Source organism: Fukomys damarensis, unplaced genomic scaffold, assembly GCF_012274545.1.
Source record: "Fukomys damarensis isolate Sample0158 unplaced genomic scaffold, DMR_v1.0_HiC HiC_scaffold_5, whole genome shotgun sequence".
NCBI lineage: Eukaryota > Metazoa > Chordata > Mammalia > Rodentia > Bathyergidae > Fukomys > Fukomys damarensis.
The window spans coordinates 67015826-67025271 of record NW_022900917.1 but is presented as its reverse complement, the minus strand read 5'-3'; the positions used below and the strand labels follow the sequence as shown (position 1 = coordinate 67025271).

Here is a 9446-nt window from a genome sequence, read left to right as displayed (position 1 = left end):
GTGTGTGTGTGTGTGTGTGTGTGTGTGTGTGTGTGTGAGAGAGAGAGAGAGAGAGAGAGAGAGAGAGAGAGAGAAAGAGATTATATGAGCATAGGAATGCTGTAAGGGGAAGATCCTAAGGTTTTGCATGAGCCTCTACTGACACAGCAGGATGGGTGGGTCTGGGGCATTTGAAAGGACTCTGCTTCTGCAGGAATGGGTGCCGGGGGACAAGAACTTTCTTATGTAAACTTCTCATATCCAGAATGGTTTAACTGGGCCAAAGAGATAAGGTCAAGTTGCCTGGGAGCCTCTCTGGGTTTTGAAAACTATGGTTCAAACCAGAGTATCTTCTAAAATGTACTCAGCAGCTTGGCATACAACAGGTGGGTCAGAGAAAGGAAAGAAGGAAACCAGAGAGGGCTCAGAGAACATAGAGCCTTTGGAGAATTCATCTCTCAGTCTCATTGGTAGAATGTCAAGAAACCTCACTGTTGGAGCACAGTCCTGGCATGACAAGGGGCCAGGTTCCTGCAGCACAGAACATGCTGGCACCTACCTGCTGGGAAGCCTGTGAGCCTCCAGCTTGGTGAGGTCTGGTGCCAGCATGATGCTTCATGTGCTTGAGAAAAGTCTTTGACCATATGCACTGGTCAAAGTTGGCAAAAATAAGTGAATGAATGAATGAGTGCAACGTGTGGTAGGACTAAGTTCCAACACATTCTTTCTGACTAGGCGTCGAATGCCCTGTAAGGCCGGCTGCAAATAGTGGGTCTAGTGCCTGCCAGCTTCCCAGCAGGTCTGGCCCGACACAGGCACAGCCAGGCCAACTCACTCCAAGGGTCGGCGGTGTGTGGGGCCCCTGACCTTGGGCTGCCTGAGCAAGTTGGAGCTAAGCGCACTGGAGTCCATGCTCCTGCCGTGCAGGGGAGGAGGGTGAGGTGTTTCCTTCACCAGGACCCTACCCGGCGCTGCCCTTTTGGTGGGGTCTTTGCCCTCTGGCTAACAGGAGCACAGCAGGGACACATTACCTAGAATGCAGTTGAAGCCCTAAGATGCTCTTGCCTCCTCTGTGTGCAGACATTGACTCAGTTTCTGTTTTCCCCGCTGTGACATTTCCTGTGCATCGGAAAGAAACCCCACCATGCATGAGAAATGACACAGCCTTGGCATGCAGAGGATAAAAGGAGACGGCACTGGCAGGAGCAGAGCTGCACCGAGGACCCAGCAGTGGACAGACAGAAAGAAGAGTGGACAGTGGAAAAGCACCAAGCAGGCAGACACAGGGAGGAGTGGAGTGGCAACTGTGCCTCAGGCGCAGCAGTCGGGCCTCCCCTCTGAGAGGGGGCAGAGGAGCCTCCGGGTGGTGAAGCGCTGAGAATCTATGATGCACCAGGCAGCCTGTATTCAATTTTCGGGCAGTCTGGGAACCAGTGGATGTGAGTGTCACAGGGGAGGCAACGCTCCTCTTAGAAATTCAACAGCGGCAACTGCTGTCAATGGCTATTCTCTATAGTCTCCTGATGGTCTTCATCTCAACTCTGCAAAGCAGGTGCGACGAGCCCCAGTCTGCTGACAAAAGACCCAAGACCAAGCAGGCTACAAGTCAGCATCCAGAAACCAACAGCTTCCCTGAACACAAACGCCAAGCTCTCTGGGAGAAACGAGGGGGACAACACCTTCACAATAGCAGCAAGAAAAACAAAACACAGAGGAATCCGTCTAGCAAAGGAAGTAAAAGACCTCTACAGTGAAAACTACAGTACTCTGAGAGAAGGAGATCGAAGAGGACATCAGAAAATGGAAAGATGTCCCTTCTTGGAAAGGCAGACCAATATAGCGAAAGTGGTCATACTTCCGAAATTCTTAAATAGATGTGATACATCCCTATCCAAACACCAACAGCATATCTCACAGAATTAGAGAAAACAACCCTAAAATTCATATGGAACCTGAAAAGACCTAGGATAGCAAAAGCAATTCTGGGCAAAAAAGACAAGGCAAGGAGCATCATGATCCTTGACTTGAAATCATACTGCCAAGCTACTGTGATAAAAACAGCATTATACTGGAAACAAAACAAAACAAAACAACAACAGCAAAACAGACTCAAGGATCAGTGGAACAGACTAGAAGATACAGAAACAACTCCAAGCATAGTCAGCTACCTTATCTTTGACAAAGGAGCCAAACACCTCCCCTGGAAAGAAAGATATCCTCTTGAATAAGTGGTGCTGGGAAAACTGGCTTCCCACATGTTGAAGATTAAACCTACACCCATATCTCACACCATGCACCCTAAAATTAAAATGCATCAAAGACCTAAATATTAAAACAGAAACACTTACTGGAAGGTAGGATAGGTAGAACTCCTGAAAGCATAGATGCAGGCAAAGACTTTATGAACAAAACCCCAGTGGCATGGGAAATATTACAAAGACTCAACAACTGGGATCACATCATACTAAAAAGTTTTTGCATAGCAAAAGAAACCAACAGAGTGAAAAGACAACCCAAAGAATGGGAAAAATGTTTGCCAGATGCTCCTATGACAAAGGACTAATATCTAGAATATATAAAGAACTCAAAAAAATCAGACTCCTCCTAATGACCCAATCCAAAAATGGACATCTGAAATGAACACATACTTCTCAGATGGAGAAGAACAAATGACAAATAAACATATGAAAGCATGTTCAACATCACTGGTCATTCGAGAGATGCAAATTAAAACAACACTGAGATTCCATCTCACCCCAGAATTAATGGCTATTATCAAGAAATCAACCAATAACAAATGCTTCACTGTTGGTGGGAGTGCAGACTGGTGCAACCGCTGTGGAAATCAGTGTGGAGATTCCTCAAAAAATTAAAACTAGAGGTTCCATTTGATCCAGCTATCCTCCTTTTAGGTATCTTCCTGAAAGATTTAAAAGCATGACACCACAGCAATATATGTACATCCAATGTTTATAGCAGCAAGATTTGTAATAGCTAAATCTTGGAAACAGCCCAGGTGCCCATGAACAGATGAATGGATAAAGATGATGTGTGTGTGTGTGTGTGTGTGTGTGTGTGTGTGTGTGTTTTAACACAATGGAGTACTACTCTACCACGAAGAAGGATAAAGCTGAGAATTTTTAGCTGGATGCACCTCGAGACCATACGTTTAAGTGAAATAAATTGGACACATGTTTAAATATTGCATTGTTTCTCTTGTGTAAGAAAACCAAAGGGTAAATAAGGACCAAAATGAATGATAGATATTGGGAAGTAGGAAAAAAAATGTTCAAATAGGAAGGAGTACAAGGGGGGCGGGAAGGGAAGAGAGGGAATGAGAATAAACAAAATTAAAGAGGGAAACAATAGGTGGCCGAGGAGGTCACTGCACTGTCAGGAGTTTCTCCCTTCACATCAGGCTGTCCTCCCATGGGGAGCAGACACACCTTGGTTCTCACCCAAAGCCCAGCCCCCAGCGAGGCTTGGGATCTGCAGAGCAAGTGTCACTTCCCGGGGACTGAGTGGACCTTGAGGCTCGGCCGTGCTGGCCCCACTGGGACTCCGTGTGCACAACGCCCTGGGATCTGGCTCAGGCCCAGAACGCGGCCAGCAGGCCGAGCCCGGCTGCGCTCCGCACCCCAGAGAGGACTGAGCGAGGAGGGCAGCTCCGGTCCAGCCTCCTTCCGAGTGCCTGTAGTGCTGGGGCAGGCGAAATGGGCCACACCATGGGACCCACTGGCCTCTGAGCCCGGGGTGCCTGGGGTATCAGGGAGGAGGAAGGAGCGTGGCCGCTTGGGCTCAGGGAAGGAGCACCTGGGCTTGGACAGACGGACGGATGGACAGACCGACAGACCGAGGCCTCTTCTCATCTCCGAGCTTCTCACTGGGATGACAGAGGAACTAGCGGGGCTGCCTCGGAGTTTTGAGAGGAAGGAAGCATCGTGTCAGGACATCAAGGCGGGAGGGATGCTCCTGACATTGCCGGGTCATCCTCAGAGCTGCTACAGCCCTGCTCAGCCCCCCGCCCCCGTGTCTTTTGTGAGGGGAGCAGCGCTTTGTGTGTGAATCACAACGCTGCTCCCCGAGGACTCTGCGGCCTCGTGCAGGATCAGCTGGCTGTGTGGCGGGGTCCTCGGTCTGTTCGAGCCCCGACTCTCCTGTCCTGGCCACTTTGCTCACCTGTGTAGCAGGATTTGTTTTGGAAAGGTCACTGGTGTCCCTGGGTGACTTCCTGAATTTTATGACTTCTCCCTGTCCTACCTTAAACCTAAATTTGAATTTTGAGGCTGAGACTGCAGCATGGCTCCCATACTGCCTGGCACCTGTCGGGACTCATGAGACCCAAACTCCAGGCCCAGCCTGGACAGTGCTTCCGAGAGCAGCCAGTTTGGCAGCGTGGCTCCCAGACCTCACCAGCCTCCAATACAGAGCTGGGCGAGCAGACACCCCCAGCCCAGCAAGATGCCCTGCCACTCAGTGCTGCACAGACGCCAGCAGCCACACTGCCAGCCACTCCAAGGGGCAGGACGGCCTGGGTGCTCAGCTACCAGGGGTCGGACATCTCCTCTACAGCCCACCTCAGTGGGGCTGGCAGGTGCACGCAGCTGTGCAAGAAGCTATTTCCCGTTACCTGTGTGTTTAACTTTTTGTATCGCTTAGCTGTTCAAACAACACATTTTTAAAGAGAAAAGAGGGGGCTGGCTGCTCCAGTTAACTGTAGGCAGGAAAATAGAGCAAAAAGGTGTTTACATGCATGATCTTTCTTCTTCCCACAGCAGCAACGGATGGCTGTGGTCTCCATTCTACATATGGGGAAACTGGGGAGGGCCCCTAGCTAAGCCTGACTCCACATCCACTGCTGGGCTTGGGACAACTATTGTCCACGGTTAGTGATTCCATCCCCCACCTGGGCCTATGGATTTCTCACAAATTCTGAGTGGCCTTCCCCATCTGGGAGCATGCAGCGGGTGCAGTTTTAATTGAGTTGTGATGTCTTTTTCAATGTGCTACCTTGAGATGCTCCCCTGTTAGGCAGAAAAATCTCCCTGCTCCTTTCTCGCTCAGGAGTTGCAGTGGATGAAGTGGAGCCCGTGGCTGCTTGTGAGCCATGGGTGGGTGACCCTGGGTACTGAGAGGCCGTGGGGCACCCTGCCTGCAGTCAGTAGGGCTGCAGCTTTAGGGAGTGACTCCGTGCTCAGGGCAGAGAAAGCCATCTGGCCTGGGAAGGCTCTGGATGTGCGCCTCCGCCAGGGCTGCCTCACTGACTCTGAACTGACGAATTCATACCCGGACCCTCTCACCTCTTTAGCAAGTGGGGATGGTGCCCCCAGGCATGTCCCCTTCAGTGCCCACCTGCGTGGGAGAGAAGGTGCACACTGGGGTCGGTGTCCCCAGCTGGACCGGGCCTGGCCATGCCCGGCTGCTCACCTCACAGTCCCCTCAGAAGCCCTGGTCACTTCCTGCTGTCCTCCTTCACTTCCCTTCCACTTCCTGTCCCCCACACAATGTGGTCCCTGCCCCTCTTACCCACTCCTCGGGGTGCTGTCAGCCCCTCCATGGACACCCACCAAACTCACTCCTGGGCCCACTCCTCTCTCAGAGCCCCTGCTTTCTTCCCAGCGTCCAGTGGGAAGGTGGGATGCAGCGGAGCAGCTGAAATGGTGCACAGGCAGGGCGGCCACTTTCCACTGAACACAGTGCCAAGGTGATTCTCAGGAGCCACAGAACAGTGTGGATGAAACACGCGAGCCACTCCCACTGTGAGGGCGGCTTCTGTGCCTCTGCTCTAGCAGGTATGTCTGGGGGTACGGTGCCCTTCCGAGTCTCCCAAGGGATCCTATGAGCACTGTTGGATGGGGTCCCATGTGCACCTCAAATTTAACATGCCTAGGACCAGGTTTGTTCTCTGCCTTCCCAGCCCCATCTTTCCGCACTGTCCCTTGTCTCAGATAGAGGTGCCTGGGCCTGCACAGTCCTGTGGAACCCTGGATTCCTAGGCGTCTGGCTGCTCCCTCCCCGCCTCGCTGGCCCCTGGCTTCAGCCTGGCCTGGGCCTGCTGGGGGCAGGCACTGCTCATCCAGCACTCTCCTTCTCTGGCCTGGCAGGGTGACCCCTGAAGTGTGGGGGCCCTATATGGAGCAGGCAGGACCCGAGGGACACTCGGCTTTAGCTGTGACCAGAGGGAGACGAGGCCATGGCTGGGGTGCCAGGGAGCATGCGAGGAGCCCCGCTGAGGCGAGAGCCAGGCCAGGGCGCCCCTCCTGCCCTGCTGTGTCCAACCCACCCTGCAGGCCTCTCCACCACCTTCTAACCGGCCTCATGGCTCTCTGTCCTGCAGCTGAAAGTATCTGCACAGGCTGCCCCTTCAGTGCCACTGCCCTCGCTGAGGTAGCTGTGCCCAGCCTAGCCCGCTTTGCCATCCACTTGCCTTCTTGCTTAAGACCTCTCAGAAATGGGCTGGGTGACTTCTCACCAGGATGACCCAGAGTCCTGACCCGGAGTCCTCACTCCCAGACCTGGGAACTTTATCTTTGGCCACTTTCCTCACATGGCCCTCCCAATGGGTGGCCTAATGGAACTGCATGTTCCTGCTGGGTCTCCACAGCCCCCTGGGGGTGCGGGCAAACTGTGGGACCCAGGCCACTGAGCTCCACGCTCAGCACTCCTGGGCCCTGAAAGGGTACACAGCAGAGGCTCTCACTTTTTAGAACAGAAACATGAATCTTGGAAAAGAGAACACACCTGCTTCATGTATTCATTTATTCCTTCTGTTTCTTCTCCTTCTCCTTCACCTGTATTGGGGATTGGACTCAGAGCCTTTGCACTGAGCTACATCTCCAGCCCAACTTTTATTTGTCTTGCTAAGCTGTTGAATTCCCAGGGCTAGACTCAAACTTTTGATCTTCCTGCATCAGCCACCTTGAGTGCTAAGCTTACTGGCGTGTGCCACCACACCCGTTTGTCTGTCTCTTAGTGCTGCTATGTACCAGATTCTGGTGACTAGTTTTAGGATTCCTGCCCTCAAAGAGTTTATGATCTGGAAGGGGTAGGCAGAGCAAGTGAAAGATAACCTACAGAGAGTGCCGATTGCCAGGCAGAGCTTTCAGTGAAAGTGACAGGGCCTGGGCAGCAGCCCTACTTGCAGTGAGAAGCAGGAAGCACACCCTGTCCCTCCCAGGAAGGGAAATTGCGCTGAGACCTGCACTCCAGGAAGCGTGGCTCTGCCTGGAGACTCACCGCTATCAACATGTTCTGAATTTGCTGCAGGTTAATTTTCAAATTCTCCTGTTACTATTCAAAAAATCTCTGCTAGGTGTGGCAGCTCATACCTGTAATCCCAACACTCTGGGAGGCTGAGGCAATAGGATGCAAGTTTGAGTCCAACCAGGGCAACTTAGCAAGACCTGGTCTCAAAATCAGTAGGGTTGGGATGTAGCTCAGCATGATGGGTAATGTGTTCAATCCCCAGTACTGAAAAAAATTCCTGTTCTCCCCTAAGCTATCCTTTTGCAAAGTGCTGAAAAACTGGTAGAAAAGTACAGTGTTTCACTTAGTAGCACCCAAATAAAACTCAAGGGTTTCATAAAGGAAAAATGCTTTTCTTGTCATTACTTAGGACAATTCAGGTATAGATCAACACAAGACACACTGAAAGCCCCCGATGCCTCCAAAAAGAGCAAGGAAAAGCCATCTAATGTCCAAGACCAAAATTAGGAGAATTTTAAGCCCGAACAGTTTTTATAAGATAGATAAAAACCAGGACTGCAGCATACACTGGCTCGTGAAGGTGACGCGGGGACCTGCACTTGGACACACACTGAGGGGCACCTGGGGCGGTGAACAGGGCCTGGCACCCTCAGGGCACTGAGCCAGCCTCGGTCAGGAGGGGTCTGGAAGGGACAACGCCAAGCGTTGCAAGAGGACCTAGAATCTCATTTTTTAGAGAAAAGCATTTTTATTAGTGCCTTTTAATTTTTATAGAATACTGAGTTTCAGTTTTTATATTTTTCCCTTATACATTTCATTTTTATACACACATGTGGTTTGACCTTCTCCACCCTCTCCACAGCCCCCCATATGCATGCTTTCTTCTCTCCCTTATTCCCTTCCCTCATCCAAAGCAGACCCTCCTACCTTCCTGTCACCTTTTTAACACTCACATAGCAGGGAGATAAGGCTATCAGAGTCACTTGTTTCACTTTACACGAAGGTCTCCCTGCAGATGAATGATTCATTTTTCTGTACAGCTCAGTAATGCTCACTGGAGCACATTCTCCTTTCCCTCCCATTGGTTGCCAGGTGTTCAGGCTGACTCCGTTCCCGGGCTACTGTGAGGACCACAGGTATGCAGTTCCTGCAGGACGTTGCTCTAATTCCTTTGGGTGTACAACAGAGTGGGCTAGCTGGGCTACATAGAGGGTCTGGTTTTTCAACCTTGAGAAGCCACCCTTGGGTAGTTGTAGTTGCATGGGTTGTTTTGGTGTGCTTTAGTCTATGCATCTATTTTTGTGCCAGTACCATGCTGTTTTGCTTCTATGGCTTTGTAGTATAATCTAAAATCAGGTATTGTGGTGCCTCCTACCTTGCTCTTTTTGCTTAGTATTGCTTTAGCTATTCTGGGTATTTTGTGTTTCCATATCAATTTTAGGGTTGCTTTTTCTAGTTCTGTGAAGAGTGTCATTGGTATCTTGATGGAGAGTGCATTGACTCTATAGCTTGCTTTTGGTAATTGCGGCCAATTTAATGATATTAATTTTGCTGATCTGTGAATATGGGAGGTGATTTCATCTTATAGTGTCTTCTTCAATTTCTTCAGTGCTCTGTAATTTTCATTATAGAGGTCTTTCACCTACTTGTTTAGGTTGATTCCTAGGTATTGTATTCTGTCTTTTTTAGGCTACTATGAATGACATAGTTTTCCTGGTCTCTGACTTTCTCCACTATCCTGCAGAGCCCTTCTCTTCCCTTCATCACAGGATGTGAGTGCCTGTCTGCCCAGGGCAAGTAGGGACATTTGAGAGGGGTCTGCTGGGTGACTGTGTCTGGTGTCACAGCACATCAGGGTGTTGGGGGCTGGCCTGACCCCAGAGAAGCCAGTTAGACAGTGTGGGTAGCCTGTAGGCTTTGGAACCAAAGCACACCTAGGTTTTAACTGTGGCTCTGCCCAGCACTTACCAGGTGTAGGACATTGGTAACACATTTTACCTCTTCTAGCTTGGGTTTGTCTACAAACCCAGCGCTATGGCCCACCTCATAGGATTGTTAGAACTGAGTGGCATAATGTGTGAAAACACCCCTTAAAGCTCAGATCTCTGCATTAAAAGGGACTTATCTTTGTGTGTGTGTGTGTGTGTGTGTGTGCCTGCCTGCATTTCAAATCACAAATCTATTACACTAAACACCTTTACTCTTTCTCTAGCAATAACCTTGTTTTTTCAAAAAGCAACAAGACTAAAGATTAAGAAGAC

At 50.4% G+C, this 9446-nt stretch overlaps 1 protein-coding gene and 1 long non-coding RNA gene across 2 annotated transcripts in view; one reads left to right on the top strand and one right to left on the bottom strand.

The window, feature by feature from the left end:
* The window catches only part of LOC109117453, a 17231-nt gene extending 7791 nt beyond the window's left edge, over positions 1-9440 (top strand). The window contains exon 2 of the long non-coding RNA XR_002024766.2: positions 9398-9440. This is a non-coding gene — a long non-coding RNA (uncharacterized LOC109117453). The remainder of the gene's footprint in view (positions 1-9397) is intronic.
* Zhx2 (zinc fingers and homeoboxes 2) overlaps positions 1-9446 on the bottom strand; it is a 71566-nt gene that overhangs the window by 24769 nt on the left and 37351 nt on the right. The gene's annotated exons all lie outside the window — the stretch shown is intronic.